Genomic DNA, 19,970 nt, shown 5'->3' on the forward strand with positions numbered 1-19,970 from the left:
CTCCTTATCCAGCCTTGAGCGCTAAGGTGAGGTACGTCCACCCAGAGGAGGGCACAGCTCGGCTCTAACCCACTTAGACACGGTGTACCTGTCAAGTGGTACGCCACTTTATCTGCAGGGAGGAGGCTGCCATTTTCTGATTTGCACAAAGATGCCATATGAGCTCTTGGTCATTATTAAATGCTGAGGCTACGGCCCAAAATGCTCAGACTTCTATTTAGTGATGGAAATTAAGATTATGTTCATCAGGGCTTTGCCTTTGTAGCGTTAGAGGAGACTTGCTCCTCTCTAAAAATGGATTTAGGTTGAATGATACTAAAAACTTTTTTTAAAAATAAATTTATTTGTTTGTTTTTATTTATTTTTGGCTGTGTTGGGTCTTGGTTGCTGTGCGTGGGCTTTCTCTAGTTGCGGTGAGCGGGTGCTACTCTTTGTTGCAGTGCGCAGGCTTCTCATTGCAGTGGCTTCTCCTGTTGCAGAGCACGGGCTCTAGGCGCGCGGGCTTCAGTAGTTGTGGCACGTGGGCTCAGTAGTTGTGGCTCGCGGGCTCTTGAGCACAGGCTCAGTAGTTGTGGAGCATGGGCTTAGTTGGTCTGCGGCACGTGGGATCTTCCCGGGCCAGGGCTCGAACCCGTGACCCCTGCATTGGCAGGCGGATTCATAACCAGGCGCATTCCCCACCAGGGAAGCCCCCTAAAAACTTTTTATTTGCTCCTGGGAAATATGTGTTTCTTTTCCTAGACATTTGTTTACAGGTGATCAGGGCTGCAGAATCCTTCCTGGAGGGCAATTTGGTCAGGCCTGATCTCTTTCCCTCAAGCTGGAGAAAGGACTTTGAACATAAGCTAGACCGACCTTGGTATATATACCCCTTCCAGCATAGTGAACACCCCAGACTTTTAGAAGTACACTGTAAAGATTTTTTTTTTTTTTTTTTTTTTTCGGTACGCGGGCCTCTCACTGCTGTGGCCTCTCCCGTTGCGGAGCACAGGCTCCGGACGCGCAGGCTCAGCGGCCATGGTTCACGGGCCCAGCTGCTCCGCGGCATGTGGGATCTTCCCGGACCGGGGCACGAACCTGTGTCCCCTGCATCGGCAGGCGGACTCTCAACCACTGTGCCACCAGGGAAGCCCTGTAAAGATTTTTAATGCCTTGTTGGGACCTTTCAGGGTGGAGCCCGCTGTGTGGTTGGAGTGGGGATTTCTCCTGAAGGAAGGGTCTGTTCCACAGTCAACATCCTGGCATGGAAATTGAGGTGGCCTCGGGTTGGGAAGGGGGCTCTTTTGCGTCTGGGGCTGGGAAGAGTAGGGACCTACATCTGTAGGGTTCTCACTGGAGAGGCAGTGATTCTAGTGGCAGCAGTGAGTTCCTCTCTGTGAAAAATTTTGAAGTCCCCAACAATTTAGTAAAGATTTATTAAAATTTTATGAACTAGTCTTGGTTCTGCTTGGATGGGGGGCATTAACAGAGGGGCTTCTCTTCAAGGTTGGAAAATAAAGTTGGCACAGAGATGATTGAATAAATCCGATCAAATGCATTCCTCTAAAATGTGTTCCCAAAGCTCTTTGACCCTTTACAAAGGGAATGACTGAGGGAGCCTCTTGCCAAAATGTTCGCTTTAATGTTAATATACTAGAGAGATGTCATGCTATGATGTTGGAGACAAGTTGGTCTGGTTTCAAACACCAGTTCTGTAACTTATAGGCAAATGATTAACTTTCTGAGCCTCAAATTTCCTCCCCTGAAATATGACCATGTTAATCCCCACCTCAAAGGTTTGGGGTGAGTCTAATATTTAAGAAAGGAGCCTAGTGTCAGGCACACAGAGGTGCTCAAAAAAATATTAGCTCCCTTTTTGTAAGAAAAAAGAGGTCTTTTAAGAAAAAAAGGAAGAGTTCCCAGTATTTCTTCAGTCACACTGAAAAGGCATAATGCTGACTCCACCTAGACCAGGGATTGGACAGCTTTTTCTGTAAAGAATCAAAGAGTAAATATTGATATTTTCTTCTTTGCTGGTCACACAGTCTCTGTTGAACCCACTCAGCTCTGCCATGGTAACAGGAAGACAACCAAAGACAGTGCATACACAAATGGGTGTGGCTGTGTCCCAGTCAAACTTTATTTACAAAACAAGTGATGGGCTGGATTTGGCCCTTGGGCTATAGTTTGCAGACCCTTGACCTGGGCAGTGTTCATCTCAAAGCCTCTGTTTTGATTCATAAGCTTTGTCCACTCTCCTGTTCCCATTTTGGTGAGTCATTTTTGTTCTCTGTCCCTTATCTCTCTATGGACAGTACACAGTCACTTAATAAATGAGGATGCTGAGGAGACCCCTAATTTTCAAATAAACAGAGAGGGTAAATTGCTAAGCCTCCACAGCAAAGTGGATGCAGAGCTGGCCTAGCACACCCTCCCCCAGCCCTTCCTCCCAGAATCCATCTCTTTATTTAACTCACTGACCCATTCTGCCCTCTTGTAAATCAACTGGATTTGAAATGGCACCTTTAGCATATTTTTAAATCTTTTGCCCTACTTTTCCACATTCATCTGTGGATGGTAGAAAGTTTTCAAATTAAGTGTCACTGCTCAAAGTCAAAAATTAATTAATTAGTCAGTGGCCAGACGTGTGCAGTGCCCAGAATGCTTATCAGTCAGCCTCAAAAGCTTTGCTAATTAGAAAGAAGTCGGGGTGGAACCAGGCAGATCAAAGAGCCCAGTCCCTCTCTCTTAGAACTTCTATCACACTGGTCCTGGAATTCTAATCAATTCTACCATTTTAATAAATTCTGTGGGCTGGGTCTTATTTTGTTGAGTGTACAGTTTGCAGGTAGGGACTCATCACAAGTGTTTCCAGTTTGCAAGTACTTCTATATGGGGCACATCCTTCGATAAAAAAGACTTCAGTGCATCCTTCCAAACACAACCCAAAAGGTAGGTACCATATGCAAATTGCTCAACTTTCCCAAGTGTGATGACAAACTTTACACCTGAAACTTTACCCTTCTTTACTGTAAAAACTTTTGCTCAGCACCTTCGTTTGAGCAAGCATAGGGCTGTGCATATAGCTTGACAGGCATTTTTTTTTAGCTTAATAAAATTTTATTTCATTAATCAGTGACAGCACTTTTAAAAACAACTTTATTGAGGCATAATTTACATACCATAAATATATATGGTGCACAATATATATGGTGCACTTAATATATTAAGTGTACAATTTAATGATTTTTTAGCAAATTTACTGAGTTGTGTGCAACCATCATTACAATTCAATTTTAGAACATTTTCATCACTTCAGGAAAAACTCTCATACCCATTTACAGTTAACCCCTAATCCTAACCCCAAATCCTGGCAACCACTAAATCTACTCTCTGTCCCTATATATTTATATATGTCATTTCTTATAAGTGGAATTATACAGTGTGTGGTCTTTTGTGTCTGGTTTCTTTCACTGAGCAAAATGTGTTCATCCGTGTTGTAGCATGTATCAGTATTTCGTTTTTTAAAATTGCTGGACAATAATTCATTGTATAGCTATACAACATTTTATTTATCCATTCATTTGTTGATGAAGTTTTGGGTTGTTTCCAGGTTTTGGCTATTATGAATAATGCTGCTATGAACATTCACGTGTGGCTGTATGTTTTCTAAAGGTGAAATTATTGGGTTTACAGTAAATTTGACCTTTTAAACAAACTGCTAAACCTTTTCCCAGAGTAGCTGCACCATTTTACATTCCCATCAGAAAAGTATGAGGGTTCCCACTGCTCCAGGTTCTCACCAACACTTGTTATTGTCTTTCTTTTGGTCATAGTCATCCAAGTGGGTATGAAGTGGTATCTTACTGTGGTTTGAATTTGCATTTCCCTAATGACTTGATAACAACTTAATTGAATAGAATGATTTATACCAGTATCTCCCACTGCATATTTGGAAGAACACCAGGGCTATGAGATGCCTTACAAGTAAATGGGTTCTCTGGGCCATAAGTTTGGGAAATACCACAAATCATTTCTACCTCTATTCTAGGTTTACTGTACTGAGAGCTCTGGCAAGTTCTGTAATGGAGAAACCTGTCTGAATTTATTGAACTCGCCACTTCCTAGGTTTGTTTGAAAATAGAAATTTTGAAACCATGGTGGAAATAGGTTTTGGGAAGTGCTAATGTCTGCCCATTCCTCAGACTCTGTCTCATTGGAGAGAGTGGACAGTGGGCTGACCAGTGTCATCCGTACAGTGATCCTTGTCCTGCAGGGAGCTGACCAATCCAGGGAGGAGACCAGGACCCCATTTATCTTCCTGGAGTTCTGTCTCATTTCCTTACATCACCCACACAACCTCCTCCACCAGGGTTAGAGTTCTGTGCAGTGTGCACTTAGGGGAAGGGAGTGGAAAGATCTGGCTTGTGTAATAAAATGGAAGGTTTTCTCCAGGTCTTGGCGGTGTTTTGGTAAAGGAGTGAGGTGAGCTGGATGATGAAAGGAAAGTATGTCACAGCTTTCATTGGGCTCATTAGTATCAAGGAATGGCTTAAACTGGTGGTCCTCCCCCAAATATGTCCACCTGGAACCTGTGAATGTGACTTTATTTGGAAAAAGGGTCTTTGCAGTGTAATCAAGTTAAGGATCTTGAGATGGGATCATCGTGAATTAAGACAGTCTCTAAATCCAATGACTTGTGTCCTTTTAAGAGATAGAAGAGAAAAGGACACAGAAAGAAGAGAAGATGGAGGCAAAGATTGAGGCAGTTATGCTGCCACAAGCCAAAGAATGCTTGGACTCACCAGAAGCTGGAAGAGGCAAGGAAGCATTTTTCCTTAGAAACTTTAGAAGGAGTGTGGCCTGGGGACATCTTGATTTTGGACTTCTGGCCTCCAGAACTGTGTGAGAATGCATTTCTGTTATTTTAACCTCCAAGCTTGTGGTCATTTGTTATGGCAGCCCTAGGAAACTAACACAGACCTTAAGCACAAGGAGCGTTATGACAAGAAGGTGTTTAATGGGATGGGAGAGTTCAAGCCCTTTCTTCCAGCCTTCAGTGGGTACTGAACCAGGATGGAAAAGCAGGTTACAGTGGACAGATCTGAGAGCTCATAGGTCAAAATGCAGCCTAATTATCCTGGAGAAAAAAAGTGAGGGAGGGGCATAAAGGGAAGGGGTAGAGGCAAGAGCAGAAAGAGGAAGTGGGAAGGAAGAAGAGATAGAAGAAGATCAGCCAACCTATCCTTAGGACCCAAGAGTAAGTCTAGTACAGGTTGGAGGTGCTTAGTCATATAGACTGAGAAACAGAGGGGCCCAGAGTTGATGCCCAGTGGAGAAGGTGGCATGTCTGAGAACAAGCCTGGGGCTTGTTGGGCTGGCTTTCAGTTGCCTGCTTTTCAAAACCTGGCTGATTTCTTCTCTTTGCAGAGGAGGAAGAGGTGGTAGAGGTATTGTGGGTGGTGGATGGGTAAGAGAGTATATGGGATGGAATGAAGGTTGGTCATTTTGTCCCAATAGTAAAGTGTGATGTTCTGTTCTGATAGATTCTTGTTCATCGTTCTAATAGCTGCTCAGGAAGCAGCCTTCAGATGGCTAATTATGACAGTATCTAATGTTTATTTATCACAGCTCGAGCCACAGGGTTATGTGCTTTATATACAAACCACGTTTTTCTTCCACCATAACCCTATGAGGTGTGTATTTTATTAGTGTCCCCTTTCTTTTAAGATGAAGAAACTGAGGCTCAGAGAGATTAAATGACTTGCCCAAGGTCCAATAGCTAGTACATGAGGGAGGCAGGATTTCAGTCTCCGTTAGTCTGACCCCAGTGTCAAAGTGTTCAACCACTCTAGGCTGCGAGACCAAGATCCCCTGTGGGAGAAACAAGGCTTTGTCCACTCTAGCTCCAGAAATTCTCACTCCAGACCAGAAGAAAGTCCATGATGAGAGAGAATTTTCACAGTTCTCTTACTGAGTAATCATGGGGCTTTGATGTATATGTGGGCATAGAGGCTGGCTGCAAGGAGATGCTTCTTGGTATAATTATGAGAAGCACTGGGTGGGGTAGAAAGTTCAGACAGTCCTGAAATCCATTCCTGGCTCCGAGAAGGACTGAGTGGTCATGGGGAAATCACTGAGGCTCTCTGAGCCTTGGCTTCCTTATTTGTAAAAAAGAAATAGCTCTTTGATATCTAACTTGCAGAGATGTTATGAGTTAGACAACTCTGTCTATCTGTCTATGTACTTAGCAAAGAGCTAAACACCTTGGATCTGTTTGGCATATAGATAATGAAGAAATGATAGATCTTAATGTTACCCTTATTTTCATTTTTATTATAACTTCAGCAGGCTTATGGGATGAATATTTGTCCCCTCAAAGTTTCTTTAACTGAAATTACTGACCCAGACAAATACCCCACATATCTAAAGAATAAATTGTTTTTTGAGCCTTGTTAGTTTAGAACATTAGTTCTGAGTTTTTAATCTGGCTGAGCAAACTGAAAATGGAGTAAACATTTGCAACCACACAGATACAGTCGACAGCCCCACATGCCTCAAAGTAGGAGAATTTTGCTTATGACTTCTAAGCACGACTTGGTGAAAAAATTACCCATTACGGTGGGCCTCTCTATCTTAGGTTAGAGGCCACCCTGGATCCTGGAGGTACTGCCCTGTAGCCACCAGCTTCCATTTCAGGACTGGAGAGACAATGATGGGAGGGGGAAGAGGGGACAAGTCAGACACTCTGGCAGATGTGGCAGGAGCCAAGCTGTAAATAACTCAGTAAATGTTAGAGAATGGGATGGGTGGCATTTGAAATCATAAGCGAGCCCTCTCTGAGCAGTCACTCCGCCTAACCTTTTGGAAAATTACACTGACCCGCATCTTAGCGAAGGGTATTTATCAAAAGGAGAGCCGGCTGTCTTTCAGAATCCGTGGTGAGAAGGTATTTACAGCAGGAGGTTTGACATGTGGAAGGGTTTGGTGACCTTGGGGTGAGCTCTTGGAATGGCTTCCTGTTCAGACTTATATTTTGGGAAAGGCCTGTTGTGGAGGGAGCAAACTCAGACATCTTTTTCCATATTAGTGGAGTTGTCATAAACAAAAAGAACCTTGGTCAACAGGAAGGGGAATGTTCCAGTTAACTCAGTGGCTGCCACTCAGCTCCAGCCAGTTGTAGCTATGAGGGTATATAGACACCATGTTGCACAACCTTCTGTTTATTCCCAGTCCCCCTCCACCCCCCACCCCCCACCCCATGAAAGCCTAGGATTGTAGCGTGTACATGTCTCCATTTGAAACTTCTGGAAATTAGTTTCCTTTTTTTTTTTTTTTTTTTTTGCTGTACGCGGGCCTCTCACTGTTGTGGCCTCTCCTGTTGTGGAGCACAGGCTCCGGACGCGCAGGCTCAGCGGCCATGGCTCACGGGCCCAGCCGCTCCTTGGCATGTGGGATCTTCCCGGACCGGGGCACGAACCTGTGTCCCCTGCATCGGCAGGCGGACTCTCAACCACTGCGCCACCAGGGAAGCCCTAGTTTTCGTTTTATGCTAGCCAACCACATGGAGATCAAATTAAACTTGTCCCTTGCCAACTGGTAGGAACCCGTTTGAGAACTTCAATGTAGTAGTGAACTCAGGCAAATCCAAATTAGAAGGTGCTTTGTGGACATGTCAGAGTAATGTTTTCAAACTTCAGTTCAGGACCCATTAGGAGATCATGACATTAATTTAGTGAGGCATGGTTGCCTTTTTAATTTTAAATAAAGTAGGAAGTGTCAGAATGTATCGCATGTTATGTTGATGGTTAGTTTTATGTTGTCAACTTGACTGGGCTAAGGGATGCCCAGAGAGCTGGTAAAACATTATTTCTGGGTGTGTCTGTGAGGATTTCTCTGGAAGAGATTAGCATCTGAATCAGTGGGCAGAATAAAGAAGATCATCCTCACCAACATGGTGGACATCATTCAATCCACTGTGGGCCCGAAGAGAACGAAAAGGCAGAGGAAGGGCAAATTCACTCTCTCTGTTTCAGCTAAGGCAGCCATCTTCCCCTGCCCTCAGACATTGGCCCTTCCGGTTCTCAGACGTTCAGGCTTAGACAGGCATTTATACCATCAGCTCCTCTGATTCGCAAACCTTTGGATTTGGACTGAAATACACCACTGGATTTCCTGGTTTTCCAGCTTCCAGATGGCACATTGTAGGACTTCTTGGTCTTCACAACCACTTGAGTCAATTCTTATAATAAATCTCCTTATTATCTATCTGTCTATCTAATCTATCTATCTATCATCTCTTATTGGTTCTGTTTCTCTAGAGAACCCTAATATATGCAAAACCCACATATTTATAGCACATAAGAGTAGAGCTGCAACAGTACAAGGATCATCCCATTTAACTTCCCCCCTTCTCCCCAGGTGGCCTTTGAGGATCCTCAGAGAAAAATGTGAAAACCATGGGTCTAGGGAATTTTAGGGGCTGTTTCTATCCACAGTACTGTGGTTGGAACTCAGTGATACTACTGTGCTGTTTCATTGAAGAGCATTATAGCCTCGTCATGGGGGTGGAAAACCACCTTGTTCAGGCCAGATGTTTGGTGAGAGCCAAGGGGGCATGGTCTTTCAGCCCTACAGGAGCAGAGTTCGAATGCTGAGCTCATCCAGGTGAGCAGACCCTGAGACATGGTTTATGGCATCCAGAGACACAGGAGACGAGTTGGGCACATTTAAAACACCATTTTATTCATGAGAAACATGAGACTCACATGAAACAGACACCTACCTGTTCATGCTGCCCATCAGGGCAATGCTTTCTGTGTATTACCTGTGGTCAGTAATCAGAAGGTGTTTGGTAGAACTCAGGAACTAAAGGAATTGGATTCTCTCAACTGGCATTGCTTTCTGGTGGTCAGGGCGGTGAGTATGATTATATGAAGGAGGGTCAGCACTGCTCGGACATGGTCTGGTTGGAACCCCTTTTTCTTTGAACAGTGGTGGGACTGTAGCCTGTTAGAATGTAATTTCCCTCCCCTTATTTTACAAAAGAGAAAATGAAAGCTCAGAAAGGTTAAGTGTCTGGGAACAGAGACTTGAACGATGTCAGAGGTAATTTCTGTCTGTCTCTCATCTTTGGCTCTGGGCTGCATATTAGCATAAAGCTTTATGCAGCTCTCTAATTGCAGACAAGCCTTCTCCTTGGTGTTGAAAATGTAGATGCCAACAGATCCCTCTTTTTTTTTCCTCACACAGTTTTAACTACCTAGAGAGGGCATTCTGATTTCCTTTCTCCTGATTTCAAAGTTTCCAAGGAAGGGAACCCGTTGGCTCAGCTCATTATAGGAGCTCACCACTGGCCCGTCAACTAAGGCCAGGGGTCCTGAAATGCAAGGTCGTGGCAGCTCCAGTGGAAACCATATGGATGGAGTGGGGGAGAGGGGCGATTCCACGAGTAAGGATGGGGCTTAGGGGATAGTGCTGGAAAGGAAAAATAAACCCACAGATATTGGCTCTAAGAGCATAGTAACATTCAGTGCCTCAGTGCCTTACTTTCTCAAAATCTCACTATAGGACCACATTCACTTGTGAATTACTTTATTCATTCATTCATTCAACCATTATTTAATCACCATCTAGAAGGTGACTGATATGTTGCAACCTGTTTTGTGATTCCAAAACATTGAGTCAAATTAGAATAAGGACAGAAAATAAGGAGGGATGTGATGGTGCTAAACAGGAAAAACAGTGCATTTTTGCTCTAAGGGCCTAATATGCTATGTTTTACCTGTTTAGCTATCTCCCTTCACCAGACTGGATATTCCATCAGGGCAGAAATGTCATCTTATTGATTCTTATAAAATCCTCTCAGAGTCCTTAATATACAGTCAAGTGTAAACAATATGGTGGAGGGGTTAAGAGCAGTGGCTTAGAAGCCAGACATTGTAGGTTCAAATCTTGGCTTCACCACTTCCTAGATATCTTAACTTGGGAAAGTTACTTAACTTCTCAGGGCTTAATTTTCCTCATCTATGAAATAGGGATATTGATAGTTACTCCCTAAAAGGATATGTAAGTATTAAATGAGTTAATATAGGTAAAATACTTAGAATAGTGCCATGATACTTAGTCAGTGCTGGATAAATACTGAGTTCTTACAACCTGTTGTTCTTTGAAGAAGGGATATGATAATCCTGATTGCAGGAAATGCTTGGCTTTGGAGCTGATGCAGAGCCTTCTTTTCCCTTCTCGGTGTAACAGGTCACAGACAGAGCAGCATTGAGAATACTACCCAAGCTCACAGTGTCACACAGAATGCTTTTTTCTTGGCTGTCCCTTCACCTGGAGGGCAAGGAGCAATGAAACAAACTCCAAATAAAAGTTGCAATAGAATTTTCTTTTCCTCTTCAAAGAATCTTTCAGCTGTGGCCTCCTGTGCAGTTTCTGCATAGGGGGTATTGATGATGTGCCACATTTCATTGTATTCAGCACTGTACTTTGTGAACAAAGAGAGAGAAGGCTCTGTTAATGCGCCTGGGGGACGCGCTGTCTGTTATCCAAATGGAGAGTATCCAGGTAGAAAGGCCACCTGTGGATAGAGCTGGGTTATAGGCAAGAGGGATGCTTCAGCTGGGCTCATCTTAAAGACACCTTAGTTTCTGCACATGTCAGTTGGAACCTAGGACTGCTATTGGAAATTAACCTGCCATTAAGTGTAGACTCTAGGAGAGCATTTTTCAAATTTTAACATGCCTTTGGATCACCTGGGGATCTTGTTAAAATGCGGAGTTTGATTCAGTAGATTTAGGTAGAGGCTGGGATTCTGTCTTTCTAACAGGTGCCCAGGTGAGGGTGAGGTTGGTCCATGAACCACACTTTGAGTCCCAAGGAGGTAGCTTATCCCTCAGTCTTCCTGGCTTATTTACATCCTGTTTACTTATCCTGACATTGCTTGCTCAGATTAACCACATTGTAGGGCTTGATTATCCTTTGTTTCTCTATACATATATTCAACAAATGTATATTGAGCATCAACTCTGTTCCTGAATTTCTATGACACATGAATTCATTCCAAACCAGTGTTTCTCAGCCTTGGCACTATTGACATTTGGGGCTTTGTTTAGGGGGCTGTCTTGTGTGTTGTAGGATACTTATCATTAGCATCCCTGGCCTTTACCCATTAGATGTCAGTAGAGACCCCTCCCCCAAGGTGTGACAACCAAAAATGTCTCCAGACATTGCCCAGTGTCTGCTGGGAGACAGAATCACCCTGGGTGGAGAATCACTGGGTCGATTCAAAGTTGGTGACTTGTGACAACTGATACTACCACCATATAAAGTAAATGCTTGTTCCAACATAGTGTTGTATGTACAAAATGCTCTCATGTGTATGATCTGTCTGAGCCTTGCCAGGACGCAGAGTTTCCCCCAGATGAAGGGGATGCAGTTTCATGGTAGAATTGGGACTTGAACCCAGGTCTTCTGGGATTAAGCGCTGAACTCTGCCCACTCCCACACACTGCCTTCTCTATGATTTCCTGCCTATCTTTGGCTTAGAGGAGCTGCTGGGCATTCTTGGTTTGGTGATTTTCTCTTTCAGATTATATTAATAAGATAATAATTACAGTATTTCTTCATACATTTATAGAGGTGGAATAATTCAGTGATTAAGAGCCCTCTGGAGCCAGCCAGGCGCCACTAATAGTTATTAGAAAAAAATTTTTTTTATTGAAGTATAGTTGATTTACAATGTTGTGTGATAGCAAAGTGACTCAGTTATACACATATATACATTCTTTTTTTAATATTCTTTTCCATTATGGTTTATCACAGGATATTGAATACAGTTCCCTGTTATTTTGACTCTCTGTGTTTCTGTCTGTCTGGGCTGCTATAACAAAGTATCATAGACTGAGTGGCTTATTAACAACAGAAATTTATTTCTCACAGTTCTGGAGTCTGGGACGTCCACGCTTACAGTGCTGGTAGATTTGGTGTTTGGTGATATCCCCCTTCCTGATTCATAAACTTCCATCTTCTCACTGTGTCTTCACATGGTGGAAGGGGCTAGGGAGCTCTGTGGGGTCTCTTTTATAAAGGCACTAACCACATTCGTGAAGGCTCCACCACCATGACCTATTCACCTCCAAAGACCCCACCTCCTAATACCATCACATTGGGGATTAGGTTTTAACGTAAGAATTTTGAGGAGACAAACGTTCAGTCCATAGCTGTCTGGGTATGCACTAATCATATATGAAATGGGGATAAAAGTAAGTGCCTCACAGTGCTGCTGGTGGTATTGGCAGGGAATAGAGGGGTGCCTAAGGCTCACGTGTGTACATAGACTACTTTGCTACTTGCTTTGTGTAACCCATTGGTTTTCCTCACTATGTAAGACTCTGATGGTGGCCAAATCCTACCAATCCCTTCTCTTCCCTTCCAGGATTCTGACTGATGGGCTCCCTGACAAAGCACATGATTCCATTTTATTCATATTCCCCTAAACACATCCAAAGCAGAGTGTCCAGTTAAACCTCGAATAAGAACATGCCCTAGGCTGAGCAGAGCCTCCTACTCTTCCTCCTTGGAACTGAAGATAGTTGAGTTACCCATCCAGCTGCAGGGATGAGGCCCATAGGTCTATGGGACACAGAAGACGGAAGGAGAGGCATGTCTGGGGTGTGTTCAAAGAGGAAGTGGTGAACGGTGGGTCCTACCTCTGAGGCCCTGCCCTTCTGTAAATCATGATCCAGTGGGTGTTGCGCTCTGATCAGTTGTGTTAGTCCTTTCCTCCTTTTTTGGGGAGAACTGAGGAGTGGAGAGAGTTTGACAGTTTCCCTCCCACAAGAGCAGAGAGTTGTCCTCTCTGCTATGAGCCAAGGAGGAAATGTGGGGTAAGAAGGGTCTGCCCTGAACATTCACCTTGGTTTTCAGGAGTGAGGAAATTGACCTCATTTTCCCTTTACCCAAGTCAATTTTCATCCCTTTGGCATCTTGTTACTATTCATTCACTGGATCATTTAATTGCTTCATCCAGGTGGCTGGTGGGGATCACAGCTGCTCCTCACTGGACCCCCTCTGCTTCCAGCAATTATCCCTGTCTCCCCTTGTAGCAGCACCATATGCCAGAGTGGGGCTTGTCGGGGACCGGGGACAGGCTTTAGGAGAAGTTTTAATTTAGTGCCATCATTGAGAGTGATGCCCTTGTGTAAAAGGCTCATATAGAATACACGTACATACAAGAAGTTTATATTGTTTTTGTTTTTAATGTTATTCCGTTTTTGTTGTACATTTCCCTGCATCTTGCTATTTTCACTTAGCAGTACCTATGTAACCCTGCTAAAGAATTTTAATGGTATTCTAAGCACAAAAGGAAGCTATTGGAAGTTTTTGAACATGGCAGTATATTTTGCTCTTCAGAAGATTATTCCAGATTAAGTCCAACAGCACCTGTGATAAAACATCCCTAGACCCCAGTCTTCCAATCCCTGCTGAGACCACCGGTTCTCAGTTTCTTATACCAACACCTTAGGTTTTCTAGGCCCCCCCACTGCTGACCCCCTCCTCCCAAATATTCTCACACCCAGACTGTCTGCCACCCAACCACTCCCTCCCCAAAGTCCATCACTCACTGTTCTCTTTGTACTCACTTTTGATTTTTATATCTGAAGAACTGATTTCCTTTCAACTTTACTTCTTTGAAGTCCTAGTGCTTTGAATTATTTTCACTTCTTTTATTCTCCTGGAAAATTCCTCATGGTTGTTTTCATGAGCATCAGTAACAGGGAGTTTGCTACCAGCAAGTATATCCTGCCAGTGTTGTCTCAGTGAATGGGTGACTTTAGAGTTTTAAAAGAATCTGAGGAGTCGTATAAGATAATTGCCTGACCAAGGCAAGCATCTATTTTTAGGATTGTTCAAATGGTCATCAGATTAATACTTCTGGGACTGGGAACTTACTACCTCTGAGACCATTTTATTTTATCATCGGACAGTCTTGATTATTAGACTTTTTTCTTATATTTTGCCTTCTTCTAAAGGGTCACTCTTCTCAACCTCTAACTTGTGCTTCTAAAATCAGAGTATTCCCATTTTACTTTTTAATATCTAATTGTAATTTTCTAAAACCACAATGACTGTTTTCCCATAAGGCCTTTGCTCAGTTTTACATTTTTTTATAGCTTTGTCGAGGTATAATTGACATACAATAAACAGTACATATTTAAAGTGTAGAATTTGATGAGTCTTGACCTATTTATACACCTGTGAAACTATCATCACATTAAAAGTAAGGAATATATCCATCACCCGCCCCCAATTTCCTCTTGCCTCTTTATAGTGTCTCCTCTCTACCCCTCCCCTCTGCATCCCCAAAGGAAGCCTAAATCTACTTTTTGTTACTATAGATGACTTGTATTTTCTATAATTTTATAAAGATGGAATTATACAGTATGTACTCTTTTCTTGCCTGGTTACTTTCACTGAACATCATTTCTTTGAGACTCATCCATGTTTTTGTGTCAATTAGTAGTTCATCACTTTTTATTGCTGAGTAATATTCTAATGAACAGATGTACCACAACTTGTTTATCCATTCACTTGTTTAAGGACATCTGGTTGTTTCCAGTTGTTGGCTGTTACAAATAAAGCTTCTATGAACGTTTGTGTAAAAAGTCTGTATGAACATACGCTTTCATTTCTCTTGGATAAATACCAAGGACTAGAATGACTGGGTCATACAGTAGGTTTATGTTTAACTTTGTAAGAAGCTGTCCAGTTGTTTTCCAAGCAGTTGTACCATTTTACATTCCCATTAGCAATGTATGAGAGTTCCAATTCCTCCTCATCTTCACCACTCCACCTGGATATGGTTAGCCTTTTTATTTTTAAGCTCTGCTCATTTTCATCCTGTGATCCTAGAATACATTGGACAGAACTTTACTTCCCCAAAGAGCTGTGACAGGCTGGCCACCATTTTCTGTGGTTTTAAACTGTCTGACTATATTGAATTACCTGTTCAACAAAAATTATTGTGATCTGATATGTACCAAGCCCTAGGTTATTCAGGATACTTAGATGCAGGCAACTACGTCATTTTCTAGCAAACAATTCCAAGACTCAATACATGGGTTGTAATGGAGTGGAATTGGGGTTATGAAACAACATGATGTGCTCTGATACCACAGTTGGTTCAATACCACTTGGATATAGGGTGCAGGCAGCAAGAAATAAGATGGGGCAAGTCCCTGTGTGCCATACTAAGTGGTTGGTGATAGAAGAATGTTGAGGAATGGCGTGCGTGGATCTGCACTTTATAAAGTTCACTCTGACAGTGTAAATGAAAACGTTCTCTTGAGATACGGGCTCTGCCACATATCTCTCTGTTGATTTACCTTCTTCTTTAGATTCCCTTGGGTGTATTTGGAGCCTTCCTCTCTGTCTTAAATCCCACACATCTTTGGCTTTAAAAGTCAAAATGTGCCAACTGTGGTTGGGCCCCAGTGGCTGTGCCCTGTGGGTAGGACTGTGTTTTTCAAGGTGTCAGTGCTGAAAGGGAAGGTGTGTCCTTATAAAAATGGCCTTTGGCTTGGGCTGCCGTGTTACCTGCCAGAGCCCTGCAGGGATGTAATTTCCTGGGGTGTCCATTTGGCAAGACGCTGAGAGAAGCCACCTGGATAAATAGAAGCAAAGTGAGAGGCCAGACCTTGGTCTTTTATCTGTGTGTCTGTGCAGTGCTGATGTTTAGCAGGACATACCAGTACAGTTGCTCCATTGTTAAAATGTTAAAAGACTTCCATATTTGTTGGTATACAGCAGCTTCTCTGCACCCCAGTAACTTGGCCCCCCTGCCTGCACAAAAGGGGTCCCAGGACCCTGTGCTATTGCAACAGTTGGCTTCCTTCCCAGTTGATCAGTTCCTATACCATAATAGTTACTATGGTTATTAAATATTTAAAATTTTTATCATCTTCAGAAAACCCAAATGTGTAATCTAAGGAAAGATTATGCCAACCTGATCCAGTATATATATGTCAGGCTATGCTGGAGGTGGTACTTATGTGTTTAGAAACTAAAACATTCTAGACTCTCTCTCTAATCAGCATAAATATTTCACCAATAAACCAGAGGTTTCTGAAGAGAAACCGTATCATGGAGAATCACTCAAGCAGATCTAAATGAGTACTTCAGCGGTGGCTTTTTATTTTGTAGAAACTCAAGAGATTCGGTGTGAACTTCCAAGTCAGCGGCTGATTTTTCAGAGCAGGGGCTATTTCCTTTGATCCTGAGTAGCAGTTGTTTTAGAACCACAGTTAAAGATTTTCTTTTTGGTTAAATTCAATATAATTTTCATCATACTTGATTTTTAGACACTGTAATTGCCCATAATTGTGTCTGTCCTATCTCTATGGTAATATGGACAATTATAATGGATTATCCTTTTGTTTTCCTGGTCATTTGTTGATGCCTTTTTTGTTGTAAGGATTTGAAAACATAAGGCAATTTCACCAATTACTGGTAATGTTATTCAGATATTTAATTTATTTTCTGCATGCATAATCAGCCATAAATACATTTTAGCTAATGGAGATGACAAGGGTATAATATAATTTGAGCCCAAACAAATTCAAAATAACATTAGGAAGGAAACACAAAAACATGGGAAGGAAAGAAATGGGGGACTCAATCTGTCTTTAGTTTCCCTTATGCCAGATCTTCTAATGTGGACCAGTTCTTCTGGGTTAATCTGTCCTTTGGGTTGTTATAAAATGATGAAAGGGCCTAGTAAAATACATGGTGCATAGTAGGTGCTTAATAAATAGTTTTTCCTTCCTTTCTCTCTAAAAACCGAGTTGACTATGTATTTGGTGTTTGCTGTGGATTGAATGTTTGTTCCAACCCACCCCCTCCAAAAAAAATGGTATGTTGAAGGCTAACCCCCAATGTGATGGTATTAGGATGTAGGGTTCTTGGGAGGTAATTAGGTCATAAGGGTGGAGCCCGCATGGATGAGATTAGTGCCCTTTTAAGATGAGACATGAGAGAGATGACCTATCTCTCTCTCAGCCACGTGAGGAAACAAGGAAAGATGGCACCTGCAAACCAGGAAAAGGGGTTCCACCAGGCACCAGATCTACTGGTGCTTTGATTTTTGATGTCCCAGGCTTCAGAACTGTTAGTAAATAAATGCTTGATGTTGAAGCCACCCAGTCTATGGTATTTTTGTTATAGCAGCCCACTCTGACTAAGATGGTTTTGTTTCATCTGAGACTGTTCAAACTCTTCCCTTTGCCCTCCAGCCCAGAGGCCAAACCTTAGGGTGCAGGAAAAAGGTACCACACCAACCACAGGAATATTGGAGTTAGAGTCAGAACCTTGGTCCAGAGAAAAAGGAAAGTACAAAAATGGAACTTCCTCCCTCCAATCCCCAGGAAGTGTCCTGAAAATAAAAACAAAACCTGCTGTGACCCCATCTTACCTCGGTTGCACATTCTATCTGAGTGCCTGCCTGCTACAGATTTCAATTATGGACTACATTTCCACTTTGGTTTCTTGAGTTTGTACAGGACTGGTAAATGCAGGAAAATTTCTTCTTGTCAGAGAAGGCTCCCAGCAGCTGCCCAACTTCTCTCTAAAACCCTTCCTCTTGGAATACCGATTATGCCAGTGAGAAACTCATTTCGTAGCTAATCTGTCTTTAACACCTGCTAATCTCCATTTTTGTCAGAGAAACTGTGTAACCCAGTTCCTGGCTGTCTTCCAGCTGGGGTGGCACTGGGGAACAGGGGGCAACCAATCCTCAATTCTGGATGCACTCCTATTTTTATACCTCCAGGAAGACCCATATTGGATGATTTTAAATTGTTGCCTTGCTCAGAGGAAAGTGTGTGAATGAATTATGAGCATGTGTCTCCATCTGAAGGAACTTCTTGCCACCCTGCCACTGCTTGGCATTCTTCCTGGTGCAGCAAACCATCTGGGGGTCCTAGTAGCACCGGTGACTAAATCTGGAGGTCTTTCCTTGCCTTATAATAAGAGAAGAGGGTCATATTTATATCCAGAAATAAGGAAAGATATGGACATCTGGGGCTTTGGTGAGGGAGTCTGGGGTAGCTTGGCAGCTATGGGAAAAGATAGAAAGTTTTCAAATGTCAAAGGAGCATTTCCCTTGCTTCCATTCTGAAACCAATGGAGCAGCATCTGGCAATGTGCTCATCCTCCATGGCTAGCTTCTTTTGCTGTTTGCTCTTTCTTCCACACATTTGGACAGGAGGGCCTTGCTATATGTCTCCACCTCTGGAAGCAGATTCATGTGTTTTAAGCCTGTCGAACAATTGTATGCCTGAGGGGCATTAAATGAGAATCTGGATCTGCTGAGTGGCATCCTCAACTATACATAACATCCGAATAAGTAAATGTCTATTTGCCCATTTACAGTCGTGTTCAAGAAAAGCGTTTTACATTCTGGCTGCGCTTTCCAATATCCACACCACTTAGTGTGGCATCTTGTTATTTGTTTTCTGTTTCCCAGAGAGGAAGGGGATGGCTGAAGGTGTGAGGAACCGAGTAAATTATCCATTTATAATTTTGGGGTGGCCTGTGCCACTGGAAATGATGCTAAATCTTGTGACCATTAGGATAGACCTAAAATGAGGAGGTTCCAAGTAGGGCCATTCAATAGGTTGAAATCAGAAGAACTGTCTCCCTGTTTACCACTAGACTTATGGTTCACAGAACTATTAAAAGAAGAGTGTGACGCTATAGTAGGACAGAATTCTGACCTCCAAGCTGGCACTGTCAACCTCAGTGATGTAGTTGTGACTGCTTGGTCACCAAATCACGGGTGGAGTGGTGCTCGTGGTTGGATGCGACCCATGACATCATTGGTGTCATGGTCAGTTACACATGAATTGTGATGACAGACGGCCAGTTACACATGAATTGTGATGACACTCTCTCGATGCTTTGTTTTGTGGAGTAGCAACTATTTCGAAGAATTGCATTGTGAGTGTGCATACATATATATGTCCTCAATTTTTAATTTTTAAAGCACTGCGCTCTTCTGGAAGGAAGAAATCTAAACAATGAACATTTTATTAATCTGAAATAAGTCCTAAAGTAGACATTTGAAGTAAAAGACCTTCTTGTATTCACTGAGATATAATTAACATACAAGAAAATGCACCCATCTAGAGTGTTCAGTTTAGTGAGTTTTGACAACTGTATACACCAGCGTAACCACCATTCAAATAGATCTGCACCATCCCAGAATCCCTTTGGCTCCACTTTAGTGAATTTCTTCCTTTTCTCCCACTGCCTGATTTTTGTCACCATAGATTTGCTTCATCTGTATATGGATTCCATGTATGTAGTTATTCTCATGGTTTGGACTTTGAATTCAACATTCTCTTGTTGATGGGGATTTACATTGTTTCCACTTTTTGTCAATTATCAATATGGCTAAGAACATTCTTGTACAAGATTTTGGGAAATCATTTTTTCATTTCTTCTAGGTAAATATCTAGAAGAATAGAAGTACAAACCTGTACATATCTGTTGCATAATCTGCTTAACTTTTGCAAGAAACTACCATGTATCTCTAAAAGTGGCACTAACATTTGTACACTCACACCAGCGACATATGAGTGTTCCAGTTGTTGCACATCTTTGTCAACATTTGGGGTTGTCAGTCTTTTACTTTAGCCATTCTAGTGGGTGGCAAGTGTTATCTGATTATGGTCTTTAATTTACATTCTCTGAGGACTTAATGACGTTGAGTCCTTTTAGAAACCTTGTTGGCTATTTATGTATCTTCTTTTGTGAAGCATCTATTCAAGTATTTTGTGAATTTTTAGACGTTTTGTTGCTTGTTTTTTAAATTGTTGATTTATGGTTTTTTGTATATCCTGGATACAAGTCCATTGTCCCATAGTGATGTTGTAAATATATTTCCTAATCTGTGCCTTGTTTATTCATTGTCTTAATAATGTCTT

This window comes from Monodon monoceros, unplaced genomic scaffold, assembly GCF_005190385.1.
Source record: "Monodon monoceros isolate NGI ecotype Baffin Bay Population unplaced genomic scaffold, NGI_Narwhal_1 Super_Scaffold_13, whole genome shotgun sequence".
Classification (NCBI taxonomy): domain Eukaryota; kingdom Metazoa; phylum Chordata; class Mammalia; order Artiodactyla; family Monodontidae; genus Monodon; species Monodon monoceros.